This window comes from Schistocerca gregaria, chromosome 2, assembly GCF_023897955.1.
Source record: "Schistocerca gregaria isolate iqSchGreg1 chromosome 2, iqSchGreg1.2, whole genome shotgun sequence".
NCBI classification, from domain to species: domain Eukaryota; kingdom Metazoa; phylum Arthropoda; class Insecta; order Orthoptera; family Acrididae; genus Schistocerca; species Schistocerca gregaria.
The window spans coordinates 715,855,385-715,867,540 of NC_064921.1; the positions used below are offsets into that span (position 1 = coordinate 715,855,385).

The window sequence follows — 12,156 nt, forward strand, 5'->3', positions numbered from 1 at the left end:
AACAAATTTTATATAATGTTCTACTTGTTCTAAATTTGCGTTTCCAGATCATCAGTAAAATACTGTGTGATTTACACCTGGCTTGCTTCTTCCAAAAGCGATATTAAGAAATACATCGACTGCAACGTCATTAGGGGTCGCGGATCCGGGCGCCGGCGTGCCAGCGGCGGCCTGTCGGGGCTGCTGGTGCCTCCATGTAGAGCTACCGCTGGGCCCGGGCTCCTTGCCGCTAACGAAGTGATTGCTTTTGGTGACATCATATGCAATAGCGACTGCGCGAATTGACGGTAGCTCGTACGGAAAGCAAGAGTAGCTGATGCTACCGAGGACTCGGCCGCGAGCTTGTCTGACGACTTCTTGGGCTCTTATTCGTGGTGGCATTCAGACAGGCAAGGGTGCTGTCGATTGTTGCGTACGAATGCGAAATACCTGCATTGTGCGTTTCCGCAAAGTGATTTTTAGGCCAAAGTTGTGATCGTCCTGCAAGTTGTGTCACATGTGGATCTTAGAGCTTAGCAGTTTCCGTGGTGTAGCGGTTATCACGTCTGCCTAACAGGCAGAAGGTCTCCGTTTCGATTCCGGGCGTAATCACTTTTTCGTCGCACTCAACAAGACACTTGCTACAATCTCTACTGTGAACATTTAAATCAATTTCAAACGTCCAACCACTAGGCTGCAGATGGCTCAAATGATACGTGAAACTCTTTCAGAACCGGCTACTTGGTTTTTGTGCTTACCTGGAGGGCAGGAAATGCGCGGAACAGCCGCCGGCATGCCGGAAGTCGCCACACGTTTGCACAAAACGCAAGGGCTCGTCCGGGATTTGAACCCCGGACCTCCTGCACCCGAAGCAGGAATTATACCCCTAGACCAACGAGCCTTCTCGATGCACATGACTATCGCCTCCGTTCTTGGTATCACCGTGCAGAGCTGCTGCTCACCCAGCTTTCTCCCTGGCTGTTGCGGTTTGATTGTTTTTATCGTTGTCTTTTACTATAGCACCTTTTAGAATCGGACGGAGCTCGTAGCCGATGCCCTTGCTTACGCAGGAAAAATCTGTTGGAGCTACGGTTTTCCAGGTAGTACAACGGCAAAACCGTCGTTTCCGTGGTGTAGCGGTTATCACGTCTGCTTTACACGCAGAAGGTCCCCGGTTCGATCCCGGGCGGAAGCACGACTTTTTTTAAACCCGTTTTCGGATTCCATTTCCCTGATAACGTCACGTCTGCGTGTGCGGGAAAATAAAGGTCGTGTGCTACACCGATATCGCCTCATTTTACTGTCAAATGCTCTTGCTCCCATAGTGCACCGGTATTCAGTAACTCAGAACGCTCGTAGCTCCATTCTGGCCTGCAAAATTTAGTATCCATTTCTTCAAGACTACTTCAAGTTCGCTTCATACTGGCTTTCCTGATCTCTTTGCACTCGCCTTGTCACAACTCTGTTGAAGTGTGAACGTAACTAATAGTGAGAAACTCTTAACTACGCTCAGTCTTGTATCCCACTCTTTGGTTGACGTTGTCGCTAATCAGATGAAGGTAGACTGCTCCACGATTGAGCTTCGTCTCCACTCACGGTGCACACGTTCTGCAAAGACAACCTTTGTTTTCCGTTGCATGCAAGATTACTGTCGGCTCTTCTACAGAAATCGACCTATGTAATTTACTGGTATCAGATTCTTGCCATATCAAACGGTCCCTTCATGACCGTAGGGCCACACACAGCGTGCTGCGGCACGCATCTGTTCTTCATTGCAGAGCTACAAACGTGGGTGAGCTCCACCTACTCTTCAGCACGGTCAAAACGGTAGGGCTCGTCCGGGATTTGAACCCGGGACCTCCTGCACCCAAAGCAGGAATCATATCCCTAGACCAACGAGCCACTTGCCGGTGGTAGTGAAGGTAATCCCAAGCAGTCCAGCTCCGAGGAACACAAACTTTCATGTAAATCAGAAAGAAAAGCGCTTTCTGAAGGCAGCGCCCACCACTGATGGAAAGAATATTAAAGGCAATGAATGTAGAGTGAATAATTTCATCGCGCTCTGCAGATGAACAGACGGTGGTGTTTCACTTTCGTCATGTGCTTTCTTAGCATCAAGGGAAGGCAAATGCACTAAACAAAAGAACACCGGGAATCCGAAACACCAACTCATAACGAAAAGATAGCCGAATATACTGCAAGCAAAACTTCCAAACACGACTCCTGAAGGCGTCGGTGCCTTAAGAATTATTCCGTGCAGCAATGATCATCTACGAAGAGCCAACTGTATGTGTCGCTCCACCACGCAACTTTTTTTGATATCGTTTTACCTAAATTTCCATTACCTGTTCGTTACAAGAATACCGTGTGGCTTTCAACTGGTCTGCTTCGTCCAGCAGCGATAGTAGTAACTAAACCGACCACAGTATCATTAAAAGTAGGTCAGACACAAAAGTCGGAGTTGCTCTGTAGCTCATGTTATTCTGCTTTCAAATGCAATTGTATGGCTGGGAGTAGGGGCGTACTCCTGTAATGCAGGCGTCCGGGAGGCCGTTTCTGTGGGAGACATCTGGGAACAACTACAGACACGGCCGTTTCATTAGCTCAGGAACGACCGCGATGCTCTTATCGAGCTCTGCAGATTGACCGGACTGCAGTGCGGAATTTTCTGCTAGTGGTGGCTCGGGGTTAAGAGAAGTCGGGAGGTGTGAGCAAAACTACATCGGGAAACCGAAACACACGACTCATAACGAAAAGATTGCGGAATGTACTGCAAAAGCAAACGTTGGAGAAGACGAACTCTGAAGCCGTCGGTGCTTTAACAATCATTCCGTGCAGCAACGATAATCTGGGAAGAGCGAAGGGTGGGTTCCGCTCGACCACACAACAAATTTTATATAATGTTCTACTTGTTCTAAATTTGCGTTTCCAGATCATCAGTAAAATACTGTGTGATTTACACCTGGCTTGCTTCTTCCAAAAGCGATATTAAGAAATGCATCGACTGCAACGTCATTAGGGGTCGCGGATCCGGGCGCCGGCGCGCCAGCGGCGGCCTGTCGGGGCTGCTGGTGCCTCCATGTAGAGCTATCGCTGGGCCCGGGCTCCTTGCCGCTAACGAAGTGATTGCTTTTGGTGACATCATATGCAATAGCGACTGCGCGAATTGACGGTAGCTCGTACGGAAAGCAAGAGTAGCTGATGCTACCGAGGACTCGGCCGCGAGCTTGTCTGACGACTTCGTGGGCTCTTATTCGTGGTGGCATTCAGACAGGCAAGGGTGCTGTCGATTGTTGCGTACGAATGCGAAATACCTGCATTGTGCGTTTCCGCAAAGTGATTTTTAGGCCAAAGTTGTGATCGTCCTGCAAGTTGTGTCACATGTGGATCTTAGAGCTTAGCAGTTTCCGTGGTGTAGCGGTTATCACGTCTGCCTAACAGGCAGAAGGCCTCCGTTTCGATTCCGGGCGTAATCACTTTTTCGTCGCACTCAACAAGACACTTGCTACAATCTCTACTGTGAACATTTAAATCAATTTCAAACGTCCAACCACTAGGCTGCAGATGGCTCAAATGATACGTGAAACTCTTTCAGAACCGGCTACTTGGTTTTTGTGCTTACCTGGAGGGCAGGAAATGCGCGGAACAGCCGCCGGCATGCCGGTAGTCGCCACACGTTTGCACAAAACGCAAGGGCTCGTCCGGGATTTGAACCCCGGACCTCCTGCACCCGAAGCAGGAATCATACCCCTAGACCAACGAGCCTTCTCGATGCACATGACTATCGCCTCCGTTCTTGGTATCACCGTGCAGAGCTGCTGCTCACCCAGCGTTCTCCCTGGCTGTTGCGGTTTGATTGTTTTTATCGTTGTCTTTTACTATAGCAACTTCTAGAATCGGACGGAGCTCGTAGCCGATGCCCTTGCTTACGCAGGAAAAATCTGTTGGAGCTACGGTTTTCCAGGTAGTACAACGGCAAAACCGTCGTTTCCGTGGTGTAGCGGTTATCACGTCTGCTTTACACGCAGAAGGTCCCCGGTTCGATCCCGGGCGGAAGCACGACTTTTTTTAAACCCGTTTTCGGATTCCATTTCCGAGATAACGTCACGTCTGCGTGTGCGGGATAATAAATGTCGTGTGCTACACCGATATCGCCTCATTTTACTGTCAAATGCTCTTGCTCCCATAGTGCACCGGTATTCAGTAACTCAGAACGCTCGTAGCTCCATTCTGGCCTGCAAAATTTAGTATCCATTTCTTCAAGACTACTTCAAGTTCGCTTCATACTGGCTTTCCTGATCTCTTTGCACTCGCCTTGTCACAACTCTGTTGAAGTGTGAACGTAACTAATAGTGAGAAACTCTTAACTACGCTCAGTCTTGTATCCCACTCTTTGGTTGACGTTGTCGCTAATCAGATGAAGGTAGACTGCTCCACGATTGAGCTTCGTCTCCACTCACGGTGCACACGTTCTGCAAAGACAACCTTTGTTTTCCGTTGCATGCAAGATTACTGTCGGCTCTTCTACAGAAATCGACCTATGTAATTTACTGGTATCAGATTCTTGCCATATCAAACGGTCCCTTCATGACCGTAGGGCCACACACAGCGTGCTGCGGCACGCATCTGTTCTTCATTGCAGAGCTACAAACGTGGGTGAGCTCCACCTACTCTTCAGCACGGTCAAAACTGTAGGGCTCGTCCGGGATTTGAACCCGGGACCTCCTGCACCCAAAGCACGAATCATACCCCTAGACCAACGAGCCACTTGCCGGTGGCAGTGAAGGTAATCCCAAGCAGTCCAGCTCCGAGGAACACAAACTTTCATGTAAATCAGAAAGAAAAGCGCTTTCTGAAGGCAGCGCCCACCACTGATGGAAAGAATATTAAAGGCAATGAATGTAGAGTGAATAATTTCATCGCGCTCTGCAGATGAACAGACGGTGGTGTTTCACTTTCGTCATGTGCTTTCTTAGCATCAAGGGAAGGCAAATGCACTAAACAAAAGAACACCGGGAATCCGAAACACCAACTCATAACGAAAAGATAGCCGAATATACTGCAAGCAAAACTTCCAAACACGACTCCTGAAGGCGTCGGTGCCTTAAGAATTATTCCGTGCAGCAATGATCATCTACGAAGAGCCAACTGTATGTGTCGCTCCACCACGCAACTTTTTTTGATATCGTTTTACCTAAATTTCCATTACCTGTTCGTTACAAGAATACCGTGTGGCTTTCAACTGGTCTGCTTCGTCCAGCAGCGATAGTAGTAACTAAACCGACCACAGTATCATTAAAAGTAGGTCAGACACAAAAGTCGGAGTTGCTCTGTAGCTCATGTTATTCTGCTTTCAAATGCAATTGTATGGCTGGGAGTAGGGGCGTACTCCTGTAATGCAGGCGTCCGGGAGGCCGTTTCTGTGGGAGACATCTGGGAACAACTACAGACACGGCCGTTTCATTAGCTCAGGAACGACCGCGATGCTCTTATCGAGCTCTGCAGATTGACCGGACTGCAGTGCGGAATTTTCTGCTAGTGGTGGCTCGGGGTTAAGAGAAGTCGGGAGGTGTGAGCAAAACTACATCGGGAAACCGAAACACACGACTCATAACGAAAAGATTGCGGAATGTACTGCAAAAGCAAACGTTGGAGAAGACGAACTCTGAAGCCGTCGGTGCTTTAACAATCATTCCGTGCAGCAACGATAATCTGGGAAGAGCGAAGGGTGGGTTCCGCTCGACCACACAACAAATTTTATATAATGTTCTACTTGTTCTAAATTTGCGTTTCCAGATCATCAGTAAAATACTGTGTGATTTACACCTGGCTTGCTTCTTCCAAAAGCGATATTAAGAAATACATCGACTGCAACGTCATTAGGGGTCGCGGGTCCGGGCGCCGGCGCGCCAGCGGCGGCCTGTCGGGGCTGCTGGTGCCTCCATGTAGAGCTACCGCTGGGCCCGGGCTCCTTGCCGCTAACGAAGTGATTGCTTTTGGTGACATCATATGCAATAGCGACTGCGCGAATTGACGGTAGCTCGTACGGAAAGCAAGAGTAGCTGATGCTACCGAGGACTCGGCCGCGAGCTTGTCCGACGACTTCTTGGGCTCTTATTCGTGGTGGCATTCAGACAGGCAAGGGTGCTGTCGATTGTTGCGTACGAATGCGAAATACCTGCATTGTGCGTTTCCGCAAAGTGATTTTTACGCCAAAGTTGTGATCGTCCTGCAAGATGTGTCACATGTGGATCTTAGAGCTTAGCAGTTTCCGTGGTGTAGCGGTTATCACGTCTGCCTAACAGGCAGAAGGTCTCCGTTTCGATTCCGGGCGTAATCACTTTTTCGTCGCACTCAACAAGACACTTGCTACAATCTCTACTGTGAACATTTAAATCAATTTCAAACGTCCAACCACTAGGCTGCAGATGGCTCAAATGATACGTGAAACTCTTTCAGAACCGGCTACTTGGTTTTTGTGCTTACCTGGAGGGCAGGAAATGCGCGGAACAGCCGCCGGCATGCCGGTAGTCGCCACACGTTTGCACAAAACGCAAGGGCTCGTCCGGGATGTGAACCCCGGACCTCCTGCACCCGAAGCAGGAATCATACCCCTAGACCAACGAGCCTTCTCGATGCACATGACTATCGCCTCCGTTCTTGGTATCACCGTGCAGAGCTGCTGCTCACCCAGCGTTCTCCCTGGCTGTTGCGGTTTGATTGTTTTTATCGTTGTCTTTTACTATAGCAACTTCTAGAATCGGACGGAGCTCGTAGCCGATGCCCTTGCTTACGCAGGAAAAATCTGTTGGAGCTACGGTTTTCCAGGTAGTACAACGGCAAAACCGTCGTTTCCGTGGTGTAGCGGTTACCACGTCTGCTTTACACGCAAAAGGTCCCCGGTTCGATCCCGGGCGGAAGCACGACTTTTTTTAAACCCGTTTTCGGATTCCATTTCCGAGATAACGTCACGTCTGCGTGTGCGGGATAATAAATGTCGTGTGCTACACCGATATCGCCTCATTTTACTGTCAAATGCTCTTGCTCCCATAGTGCACCGGTATTCAGTAACTCAGAACGCTCGTAGCTCCATTCTGGCCTGCAAAATTTAGTATCCATTTCTTCAAGACTACTTCAAGTTCGCTTCATACTGGCTTTCCTGATCTCTTTGCACTCGCCTTGTCACAACTCTGTTGAAGTGTGAACGTAACTAATAGTGAGAAACTCTTAACTACGCTCAGTCTTGTATCCCACTATTTGGTTGACGTTGTCGCTAATCAGATGAAGGTAGACTGCTCCACGATTGAGCTTCGTCTCCACTCACAGTGCACACGTTCTGCAAAGACAACCTTTGTTTTCCGTTGCATGCAAGATTACTGTCGGCTCTTCTACAGAAATTGACCTATGTAATTTACTGGTATCAGATTCTTGCCATATCAAACGGTCCCTTCATGACCGTAGGGCCACACACAGCGTGCTGCGGCACGCATCTGTTCTTCATTGCAGAGCTACAAACGTGGGTGTGCTCCACCTACTCTTCAGCACGGTCCAAACGGTAGGGCTCGTCCGGGATGTGAACCCGGGACCTCCTGCACCCAAAGCACGAATCATACCCCTAGACCAACGAGCCACTTGCCGGTGGCAGTGAAGGTAATCCCAAGCAGTCCAGCTCCGAGGAACACAAACTTTCATGTAAATCAGAAAGAAAAGCGCTTTCTGAAGGCAGCGCCCACCACTGACGGAAAGAATATTAAAGGCAATGAATGTAGAGTGAATAATTTCATCGCGCTCTGCAGATGAACAGACGGTGGTGTTTCACTTTCGTCATGTGCTTTCTTAGCGTCAAGGGAAGGCAAATGCACTAAACAAAAGAACACCGGGAATCCGAAACACCAACTCATAACGAAAAGATAGCGGAATATACTGCAAGCAAAACTTCCAAACACGACTCCTGAAGGCGTCGGTGCCTTAAGAATTATTCCGTGCAGCAATGATCATCTACGAAGAGCCAACTGTATGTGTCGCTCCACCACGCAACTTTTTTTGATATCGTTTTACCTAAATTTCCATTACCTGTTCGTTACAAGAATACCGTGTGGCTTTCAACTGGTCTGCTTCGTCCAGCAGCGATAGTAGTAACTAAACCGACCACAGTATCATTAAAAGTAGGTCAGACACAAAAGTCGGAGTTACTCTGTAGCTCATGTTATTCTGCTTTCAAATGCAATTGTATGGCTGGGAGTAGGGGCGTACTCCTGTAATGCAGGCGTCCGGGAGGCCGTTTCTGTGGGAGACATCTGGGAACAACTACAGACACGGCCGTTTCATTAGCTCAGGAACGACCGCGATGCTCTTATCGAGCTCTGCAGATTGACCGGACTGCAGTGCGGAATTTTCTGCTAGTGGTGGCTCGGGGTTAAGAGAAGTCGGGAGGTGTGAGCAAAACTACATCGGGAAACCGAAACAGACGACTCATAACGAAAAGATTGCGGAATGTACTGCAAAAGCAAACGTTGGAGAAGACGAACTCTGAAGCCGTCGGTGCTTTAACAATCATTCCGTGCAGCAACGATAATCTGGGAAGAGCGAAGGGTGGGTTCCGCTCGAACACACAACAAATTTTATATAATGTTCTACTTGTTCTAAATTTGCGTTTCCAGATCATCAGTAAAATACTGTGTGATTTACACCTGGCTTGCTTCTTCCAAAAGCGATATTAAGAAATACATCGACTGCAACGTCATTAGGGGTCGCGGGTCCGGGCGCCGGCGCGCCAGCGGCGGCCTGTCGGGGCTGCTGGTGCCTCCATGTAGAGCTACCGCTGGGCCCGGGCTCCTTGCCGCTAACGAAGTGATTGCTTTTGGTGACATCATATGCAATAGCGACTGCGCGAATTGACGGTAGCTCGTACGGAAAGCAAGAGTAGCTGATGCTACCGAGGACTCGGCCGCGAGCTTGTCCGACGACTTCTTGGGCTCTTATTCGTGGTGGCATTCAGACAGCCAAGGGTGCTGTCGATTGTTACGTACGAATGCGAAATACCTGCATTGTGCGTTTCCGCAAAGTGATTTTTAGGCCAAAGTTGTGATCGTCCTGCAAGTTGTGTCACATGTGGATCTTAGAGCTTAGCAGTTTCCGTGGTGTAGCGGTTATCACGTCTGCCTAACAGGCAGAAGGTCTCCGTTTCGATTCCGGGCGTAATCACTTTTTCGTCGCACTCAACTAGACACTTGCTACAATCTCTACTGTGAACATTTAAATCAATTTCAAACGTCCAACCACTAGGCTGCAGATGGCTCAAATGATACGTGAAACTCTTTCAGAACCGGCTACTTGGTTTTTGTGCTTACCTGGAGGGCAGGAAATGCGCGGAACAGCCGCCGGCATGCCGGTAGTCGCCACACGTTTGCACAAAACGCAAGGGCTCGTCCGGGATGTGAACCCCGGACCTCCTGCACCTGAAGCAGGAATCATACCCCTAGACCAACGAGCCTTCTCGATGCACATGACTATCGCCTCCTATCTTGGTATCACCGTGCAGAGCTGCTGCTCACCCAGCGTTCTCCCTGGCTGTTGCGGTTTGATTGTTTTTATCGTTGTCTTTTACTATAGCAACTTCTAGAATCGGACGGAGCTCGTAGCCGATGCCCTTGCTTACGCAGGAAAAATCTGTTGGAGCTACGGTTTTCCAGGTAGTACAACGGCAAAACCGTCGTTTACGTGGTGTAGCGGTTACCACGTCTGCTTTACACGCAAAAGGTCCCCGGTTCGATCCCGGGCGGAAGCACGACTTTTTTTAAACCCGTTTTCGGATTCCATTTCCGAGATAACGTCACGTCTGCGTGTGCGGGATAATAAATGTCGTGTGCTACACCGATATCGCCTCATTTTACTGTCAAATGCTCTTGCTCCCATAGTGCACCGGTATTCAGTAACTCAGAACGCTCGTAGCTCCATTCTGGCCTGCAAAATGTAGTATCCATTTCTTCAAGACTACTTCAAGTTCGCTTCATACTGGCTTTCCTGATCTCTTTGCACTCGCCTTGTCACAACTCTGTTGAAGTGTGAACGTAACTAATAGTGAGAAACTCTTAACTACGCTCAGTCTTGTATCCCACTATTTGGTTGACGTTGTCGCTAATCAGATGAAGGTAGACTGCTCCACGATTGAGCTTCGTCTCCACTCACGGTGCACACGTTCTGCAAAGACAACCTTTGTTTTCCGTTGCATGCAAGATTACTGTCGGCTCTTCTACAGAAATTGACCTATGTAATTTACTGGTATCAGATTCTTGCCATATCAAACGGTCCCTTCATGACCGTAGGGCCACACACAGCGTGCTGCGGCACGCATCTGTTCTTCATTGCAGAGCTACAAACGTGGGTGTGCTCCACCTACTCTTCAGCACGGTCCAAACGGTAGGGCTCGTCCGGGATGTGAACCCGGGACCTCCTGCACCCAAAGCAGGAATCATACCCCTAGACCAACGAGCCACTTGCCGGTGGCAGTGAAGGTAATCCCAAGCAGTCCAGCTCCGAGGAACACAAACTTTCATGTAAATCAGAAAGAAAAGCGCTTTCTGAAGGCAGCGCCCACCACTGATGGAAAGAATATTAAAGGCAATGAATGTAGAGTGAATAATTTCATCGCGCTCTGCAGATGAACAGACGGTGGTGTTTCACTTTCGTCATGTGCTTTCTTAGCGTCAAGGGAAGGCAAATGCACTAAACAAAAGAACACCGGGAATCCGAAACACCAACTCATAACGAAAAGATAGCGGAATATACTGCAAGCAAAACTTCCAAACACGACTCCTGAAGGCGTCGGTGCCTTAAGAATTATTCCGTGCAGCAATGATCATCTACGAAGAGCCAACTGTATGTGTCGCTCCACCACGCAACTTTTTTTGATATCGTTTTACCTAAATTTCCATTACCTGTTCGTTACAAGAATACCGTGTGGCTTTCAACTGGTCTGCTTCGTCCAGCAGCGATAGTAGTAACTAAACCGACCACAGTATCATTAAAAGTAGGTCAGACACAAAAGTCGGAGTTACTCTGTAGCTCATGTTATTCTGCTTTCAAATGCAATTGTATGGCTGGGAGTAGGGGCGTACTCCTGTAATGCAGGCGTCCGGGAGGCCGTTTCTGTGGGAGACATCTGGGAACAACTACAGACACGGCCGTTTCATTAGCTCAGGAACGACCGCGATGCTCTTATCGAGCTCTGCAGATTGACCGGACTGCAGTGCGGAATTTTCAGCTAGTGGTGGCTCGGGGTTAAGAGAAGTCGGGAGGTGTGAGCAAAACTTCATCGGGAAACCGAAACAGACGACTCATAACGAAAAGATTGCGGAATGTACTGCAAAAGCAAACGTTGGAGAAGACGAACTCTGAAGCCGTCGGTGCTTTAACAATCATTCCGTGCAGCAACGATAATCTGGGAAGAGCGAAGGGTGGGTTCCGCTCGACCACACAACAAATTTTATATAATGTTCTACTTGTTCTAAATTTGCGTTTCCAGATCATCAGTAAAATACTGTGTGATTTACACCTGGCTTGCTTCTTCCAAAAGCGATATTAAGAAATACATCGACTGCAACGTCATTAGGGGTCGCGGGTCCGGGCGCCGGCGCGCCAGCGGCGGCCTGTCGGGGCTGCTGGTGCCTCCATGTAGAGCTACCGCTGGGCCCGGGCTCCTTGCCGCTAACGAAGTGATTGCTTTTGGTGACATCATATGCAATAGCGACTGCGCGAATTGACGGTAGCTCGTACGGAAAGCAAGAGTAGCTGATGCTACCGAGGACTCGGCCGCGAGCTTGTCCGACGACTTCTTGGGCTCTTATTCGTGGTGGCATTCAGACAGGCAAGGGTGCTGTCGATTGTTACGTACGAATGCGAAATACCAGCATTGTGCGTTTCCGCAAAGTGATTTTTAGGCCAAAGTTGTGATCGTCCTGCAAGTTGTGTCACATGTGGATCTTAGAGCTTAGCAGTTTCCGTGGTGTAGCGGTTATCACGTCTGCCTAACAGGCAGAAGGTCTCCGTTTCGATTCAGGGCGTAATCACTTTTTCGTCGCACTCAACAAGACATTTGCTACAATCTCTACTGTGAACATTTAAATCAATTTCAAACGTCCAACCACTAGGCTGCAGATGGCTCAAATGATACGTGAA

The 12,156-nt window shown here is 48.9% G+C and overlaps 7 non-coding genes across 7 annotated transcripts; 3 read left to right on the plus strand and 4 right to left on the minus strand.

The window, feature by feature from the left end:
• Positions 1–1,101: 1,101 nt before the first annotated feature.
• Positions 1,102–1,174, plus strand: Trnav-uac (transfer RNA valine (anticodon UAC)). Its single transcript has one exon. It is a non-coding gene; the product is annotated as a tRNA-Val (tRNA).
• A 635-nt stretch (positions 1,175–1,809) lies between these two features.
• On the minus strand, positions 1,810–1,881 carry Trnap-ugg (transfer RNA proline (anticodon UGG)). The gene has a single exon. It is a non-coding gene; the product is annotated as a tRNA-Pro (tRNA).
• A 1,791-nt stretch (positions 1,882–3,672) lies between these two features.
• Trnap-cgg (transfer RNA proline (anticodon CGG)) lies at positions 3,673–3,744 on the minus strand. Its single transcript has one exon. It is a non-coding gene; the product is annotated as a tRNA-Pro (tRNA).
• A 221-nt stretch (positions 3,745–3,965) lies between these two features.
• Positions 3,966–4,038, plus strand: Trnav-uac (transfer RNA valine (anticodon UAC)). Its single transcript has one exon. It is a non-coding gene; the product is annotated as a tRNA-Val (tRNA).
• A 635-nt stretch (positions 4,039–4,673) lies between these two features.
• On the minus strand, positions 4,674–4,745 carry Trnap-ugg (transfer RNA proline (anticodon UGG)). The gene has a single exon. It is a non-coding gene; the product is annotated as a tRNA-Pro (tRNA).
• Positions 4,746–6,829: 2,084 nt separating this feature from the next.
• On the plus strand, positions 6,830–6,902 carry Trnav-uac (transfer RNA valine (anticodon UAC)). The gene has a single exon. It is a non-coding gene; the product is annotated as a tRNA-Val (tRNA).
• A 3,499-nt stretch (positions 6,903–10,401) lies between these two features.
• On the minus strand, positions 10,402–10,473 carry Trnap-ugg (transfer RNA proline (anticodon UGG)). The gene has a single exon. It is a non-coding gene; the product is annotated as a tRNA-Pro (tRNA).
• Between the last annotated feature and the right edge of the window lie 1,683 nt (positions 10,474–12,156).